We start from the raw sequence: 7,082 nt of genomic DNA, 5'->3' as shown, positions 1-7,082 counted from the left end.
GCAGGCCGCATTCACAGGGGACCGTGATGTCTCGATGATCGACCGTCTGAAGAGCTAGTATCTTACTTGGGCTATCTTGCCCAGGAGGTCGCTTAGTTGCCAACTTCTGGTCGAGGACAGCATCTGTACTTGGGTTTTTACGACCTAGAGTCTAGTTAGCACATGAAGTCTTTGGCATGAGGACTGGTATCTCCTTGGTCATTACAACTTGGAAAGGTTAGTTAGCTCGCAAAGCCTTCGATGCAAGGGGTCGATACTTGGACCGTCTCAACCTAAAAGGCCGATTACAAGCCAAGTCTTGGTGCGAGGCCCACATCTCCACTTGGGTCATTCCAACTTGGAGAGATCAGTTAGCGTGCCTAGACTTTGGTGCAAGGGGAGTAGTTGGGCTATCCAATCTGAATAGGTCAGTTAGTATGCTAAGTCTTTGACGCCAGAGTTCATACTTAGGCCGTCCTAACCTAAGGCTGATACTTGTGCCATCTCGACTTGAAGAGGTCATTAGCATGCTAAGTCTTCAATTCAAGAGCCGGCATTCCATTTGGTTGTTCCAACCTAAAGTGGTCGATAGCATGCCAAGTCTTTGGTACGAGGGCCAATATCTCTACTTGTGTGGCCAAAAGGTTTGATTTTAATGATATAAAATATTTAAGTTAAAAGTTTACTAATCATATATTTGGAGTATACAAGAATGTTCACAGAAAGCCAAAACAATATCAATCCAAATTTCTCAAGTGGAAAGAATGTAAGTCAAAATTATGAAGTTCCATATAAGGGAAGCCGACCCCAAGACACTAGAGCCAACCCTGAGTGTCCAAACTTAAAAATAAGACCTTAGTTTGGGATGGTTTCATGAGTCGAATCCAAGAGAACATGAGTCAACCCCGGCACAACAAAGAAAATTGGCACACTTTCATGAGTCTAACCCAAGAGAACATGAGTCGACCCTGAAAAAATAAAGAAGATTGGCATACTTTCATGAGTCGACCTTTGGATCATTCGAGTCGACTCCAGAATAATCTTAGGTGAAAGAAAGAGATGGGTGAAAACTGGACATCTACCTAGAGAATCATGAGTTGACTCCTGCCGAGCATGAATTGACTAAGTACAGGCTAGTCAACCCATGATGCCACAAACAGAAGACAAAAGGCAATTAAAACCAACACTTCGAGTCGACCCTAGTAGATCATGAGTTGACTTCTGGCAAGCTCGAGTTAACTTAAGCTCGAGTTCCATGTTTGAGGTATAGTGTCTCGCTCAGATGCTCGAGGTGGTAGGTTTCAGGTGCATCCCTTCAGATATCCTATATGGATCCTTTGCTCATACAAGAGTTGATCGGTTCTTTCAATTTTGAAATAAACCATGCAATAGCACGTATCCTGTGGATATGATTACGGGTGTCGGTCCACAGGGATTGAAGAATTAGGTTATTTTTTTTAAAAATAAATCAAAAAGAAGAATTTGCTAACTTGATTTAACTAATTAAACTATGAGTACGGATTGGAATTTATCAGAGTAAATAGATCTAGGTTTGGAATCACCACAATAGCATTGCATCAAGGATTGTGTTCTTAATTTTATCTTTTGGAGAGGCATGCAATTTTGGCTACAAGCCTTTTAAAATAAAAACATAAAGAGTGTTAGAAAATCCATCTTTGGTATAGCATAAGTGTCTACCTAAGTATGCTAATCTAGGATGCAGCACACCTCATCTTCCTGGCATGGATCATCTTACTACTTTAGCAAACATGAATAGTAAATGGCATGCTCAAAGTTTAAACATCATAAAAAGATATTTCATTGAAGATAAGAATTTAAACAAGATCCAAAATAATAAAAAAAAAGACTACAATGCCCTGATACATTGCTAGGGCTTCATCCAGCCCTAGATTAGATGTTTAGCCGAGCATGGCTTCCGGATGACCTCCCATCTGCAAATGAAAGCCTTCACTCCCATCATTCCCAAAATATCACAAAACATTCTCTTCCCCTCCTTTCTCTTTTTTTTTATTTCTTTTTCTCTCTCTCGGCTTTCTTCTCTCCCGAAAGAGCCTCCTCTGTTCTTTCAAACGAGCTCTCCCCTGCCACCGAACACCCTCCTTTTATAGTGGATGAATGGCGTCAATGCGTGGCTGGATCTTGGAGGGATCCGTGGAGCGTTGATTGTAATGGCCGAAATGAAGCCGGCCGCTGGATCGACGGGAGGGAGGAAGAAGATGAGATGGCCGGGATCGACGGAGGTGGAGGGAAGAAGATGAGATGGCGCGGATCGATGGAGGTTGATGCGGAGTCTGGATCTCGGAGAAGCCGGGACTGAGCTGTAGATGAATGCCGAGCTGGGTTTCCGGCGGTTGGGAGCCGATCACCTTGGTGCTAGGGATGAATCCGGACGAAAGATGTGCAGGTGTCCGGTGCTGTGCGAATGATGAATTGGAAGCGTTACGATCGGAAGGAGAGGCGGGGGATCCGGTCGCTGGCTGCACCCCGTGGAACTCGTGCTGGAACAAGCTGATGCGGAGCATTTGATTTCCGACGGGTTGGAGCGGCTCGTTGATTGCAGCGGGGTGATCGCCGGCGGAGCATCCGGGAATGAAGACGATGCCATGGCCGGATGCGAAAGATGCCGGCTGATCTCCCTCTTGGATTTGGCGCGCGGATGATGGGGGATCGAGTTGTTGTGAGGAGGTGGGATCACGGGAAGGTTTGGCAGCGGGAGGAAGAAGATAAACAGTGAATATATATATATATATTTTATTTATTTATTATTTATTTGTTTTTATTTATTTATTTTTTATTTTTTTAACACTGTTCATATGAACAGTGTTTAACGGACACTGTTTATATGAACAGTGAATCGTGAATTTTTAGTTATTATTATTAAAATTTTATATGAAGGCAGATAACGAATTGTTGGGAATTGACTTTGGGTTGAGGTGGTCATGATGGTTGACTTGTCCTTTAGCCCATTGTCATTTAATTCTTGCTAAGCTGTTCAGATCGAACTCGACCAGACAAGACTAAAAACGGACGTGACCTAATAAAAAGAGTTAATCAAACCTTTGCCCCATACATAATTAATTATACTTTCGATCGAATCCGACCAAAACCCATTTAATTATAGCCTTAGTTTGATTACAACTCATTAGGTTACCAAATCGGGTCAACACAATCTCTCCTTATTGTTTTCATGAAAGATTATAACCAGGAGAGAGACAAGTTTAGAGTCTGTTTTGAGAAAAGAATTATTTACCTTTAATATTTTAAATTCATTCAATGTTTATTTAATTTATGGTAAAATATATATCAGTTTAAAAACATTGATAAGTGCTATGGAAAGATAACTAAATATAGATTATTAAGCACTTATCACACCCCCAAATCTATGTTTTACTAGTCCTCGAGCCAAATAAAACTAGAAAAGAAGAATTTTAACTCACTTTCGCAAGCATCGCGGTTACATTTACCATAGTAACAAGGCTTTAAACCCCTAGGTTACCCTAGTGGACGAGTTGTAGTCTCGTGAGGATTTTCAGTAAAGATACCACAAACTTCAATAAATCATTTATCATTATGTTATATTAATCTCTTTTTTTTAAAAAAAATATAATAAAGATACATAAATGATAAATTTCAAAGCACACATGGTTTATTTACTAAGTCAGCCCAAATCCTAGGTCAAGATGCAATTCAAGTTGAAGTCATTAAGTTCCGTTAGGGAGTTGACTTATTATACTGGAGTGCTTGGTGAAATCTGGGCCGTACACAAGCTAAGGTTCGGATCAACAAAAATTGCAAAGACTAGTAGTTTTCAAGGATTGGTCGAAAGGACCTGTTCACTGATTCAAAATCATTTATCTGCAGGATTTCGAGAGTTGTGGATATTTACTTTAGTACCTCACGGCTTTATCTGTAATATTCCAGTTTACTCGAATTTTTACAAAACGGCTTTCACACTATTGTCTTTTTCAAGGTCAATACAGAGTTTTTTTTTTGTTCCTTTTTATATATATATTGTGCACTTTTACTCTTGTGGTGATTTCTCCGTGTAACGAGCAATCAGTTGACAACTGTCACACCCAGTTGGCATAAGGTGTCGGGCATCAAGACTCCCCTAAGGACTTATGCTCGGAGTTCTCATCACAAGCCCACTTGACCTTTGACAATAGGTAGCCCTTTTCGATGTTCCTGACTAAATCCATTATTATTGATGAATTTTTTTTTTTTGGATTAGATAAGTATGATTCACAGGGTCCAAGGTTGCTACTATACTATCAATATAATGTCGAGCCTAGACCTTAGAAGTGTCGGCCAGTGTGTAGTGAATTTCGAAGTATAATTAGCTTACAACTCCCTAGAGAGACTTAATGAAAGAACTTAAATTTGTATTACTTCCGACTAGTCATTGGGCTTTTTAGATTTTTTATTCCTTGTGTGTTTAGCATTCTCGCATTAATGTATAGAAATGAGGTTTTTTTTTAAAAAAAACAAAAACTTTTTCTTTTTTTATTTTTTTTATTATTATTTATAAAAAATGAAAATGAACACATTTTTTTAAAAGATATTTTATTTTTTATTTTTTATTTCTTTTGATAAACCTGACATTATGAAGTGAAACGAATGCAAGCTTTTTTTTTTTTTTAATTTTTTTTATTATTATTATTTTTATAAAAAAATGAAAATGAGCACATTTTTTTTAAAAAAAGATATTTTTATTTTTTTATTTTTTATTTCTTTTGATAAACCTGACATTATGAAGTGAAAACGAATGCAAGAGATGCAAACAAAACAAAAATAAAAAATACTTAAAAATACCTCCAAACCTAAACCTAACATTGTCCTCAATGTTTAAAGAAATCTAAGAGAATTGGGTTGCCTCCCAACAAGCGCTAAGTTTATTGTCTTCAACCAGACACAGTGAGATAGTCTTTTGCATCTCCTTTTATGAGGACATCTATTTTGTCTATCATAAAACACTCAACTTCCCTCGCGGGTTGGTCGGCCGCATTGAACACATTTAATTTTACCTTCATGTTCCAAATGATATGTTCATTACCCCTGTTCTACAATTGATGCATGCATTGGCTGTTGCTAAAAAGGGCCGCCCGAGGATCACGGAGATTTGTTTATTAGGATTGGGCTCATATTCCATATCAAGGACAATGAAATCTACTGGAAAATAGAATTGTCTACCTTGACAAGAACATCTTCAATTATCCCACGTGGTGTTTTTACAGATCGATCAACCAATTGAAGGGATACCGAGGTTGGTTTAACTCACCTAAACCAAGTTTCTCATAAACTGAATAAGGGTAAAAGGTTGACACTTGCCCCTAGATCTAAGAGTGCTCAATCAAATGAAATTATTTCCTAAGACACAGGAGATCGTGGGAGCACCAGGATCTTTGAATTTTGGAGGGGTGTTGTGTTGGAGAATAGAACTCACTTGCTCAGTTAGGAAGACCTTTTTAGGCACGTGTCTAGATTTTCGCTTTTGTGTACCAAAGGTCTTTGAGAAATTTGGCATAGGAGGGAACTTGTCTGATGGCATCAAGGAGTGGGAGGTTGATTTTAACTTGTTTGAAGACCTCTATCATCTCTTTCTAATGAAGTTCCTTTTTGCAAATGGAGAGGGTGAAGTAAGAGCTTCCAAGGAAATGGGGCCTTTGGGGATGTGAGTTTTGGCAGAAGATGGACTAGCTGAAGAAGAAGAAGAAGGTTTTAGATTTTCATTTGACACATTTCTATCCTCTTCTTCACTTCCTTATTGTTGTCCTCCCCAATCTTATTGTCTATTATACGTCCACTCCTTAGGGTAGTCAAAGCATTGGCTTGTTCATGATGAATTGCATTTAATTGATTTTCTTGAGCCATGTATTGTCCCCTAGGAATTACTTAGTGGTTGGCTTGGAAGCTTTCCTTCCTCTCGCTTGTTCAGTGCATTAGCTAGTTGCCCCATCTGGGGTTATTGGCTTGGCGATTGATTGTGTGTGAGAGTGCACCAATTGTGTAATGGTTTCCAAACCTTGAAGGGCGTTCAAACACTTTCTCCTCAAAGGCTGTGTTTCTTTGGGGTGGAGGAGGAGTGTGTTGAAATTGAATCGAGGGACGGTAGGGATGAATATTTTGTGGGTTTGAAAATTCTGAGGATTTTGAAAATTTTGGGAATAGGGTTGGGCTGTGTTCGAAGCTTGCTGCTTCCAAGAAAAGTTTGGATGATTTCGCCATCCCGGGTTATATGTATTGGAAAATGGGTCATTACCCGGTCTGGGCTGTGTTTGAGCAGCATTGATGTGTTCTTGCACGAGTTCGGAGAATTGGGGCGCTGAGGGGCACTCATGAATAGGGTGGGATGGGCTAAGAACAAATAGTACACACTTGTGCTTGGGAAGAGTTCCTGTATGCCCACCTATCATCAGTTGGTCAATCTTATGGGACAATGCATCTACCTTGCTAGACAGGTCCATAGAATGACTTATCTCACAAATGGTCCCTTTTCTTTGAGAACCTCGGGGGTGCTTGACGAGAACATGAAGCATGGTGGAGGGAGTTTTTCATTAAGATTTTCAAATAATTTCCATGCTTCATGCTCATTTTGAAGCATAAAAGTGCCCCCGCATGCAGCATCGATCATCTGACGGTTTCGTTCTGTCAATCCGTCATAAAAACATTGCACTAGTTGCCACTTAGGTATTTGATGATGAGGGCATTTACGGATTAGGTCCCTAAATCTCTCCCAAGTTTCATGAAATTCTTCTCCCTCAGTTTGGGAGAAGCTTGTAATGGCACGTCTAAACTGGTTCGTTCTTCCTATGGGAAAGTATTTTTTAAGGAATTCTTGTTGCATTTGATCCCAAGAACGAATTGAGTTAGCTTCTAAAGAATTCAGCCATTGTTTGGCTCTATCTTTAAGGAAGAAGGGAAATAACCTAAAGTTTCAAGGCATCATCAGTGAAGTTCTGAATCTTGACAGTGGTGCAAATCTCAAGAAATTTCATCTAAATGTTTGTAGGGGTCTTCGTTGGTGAGCCCATAAAAAGATGGGAGCATTTGGATCACACTAGACTTTATTTTATATTGTACAG

At 39.4% G+C, this 7,082-nt stretch overlaps 1 non-coding gene across 1 annotated transcript; it reads left to right on the top strand.

Moving 5' to 3' along the window:
* The first annotated feature begins 6,689 nt into the window (after positions 1-6,689).
* On the top strand, positions 6,690-6,795 carry LOC120109573. The gene has a single exon (XR_005510409.1). It is a non-coding gene; the product is annotated as a small nucleolar RNA R71 (small nucleolar RNA).
* The last annotated feature ends 287 nt before the right edge of the window (positions 6,796-7,082 follow it).

Source organism: Phoenix dactylifera, unplaced genomic scaffold, assembly GCF_009389715.1.
Source record: "Phoenix dactylifera cultivar Barhee BC4 unplaced genomic scaffold, palm_55x_up_171113_PBpolish2nd_filt_p 002414F, whole genome shotgun sequence".
NCBI classification, from domain to species: Eukaryota; Viridiplantae; Streptophyta; class Magnoliopsida; order Arecales; family Arecaceae; genus Phoenix; species Phoenix dactylifera.
This window is presented reverse-complemented; position numbering and strand designations above follow the sequence as displayed.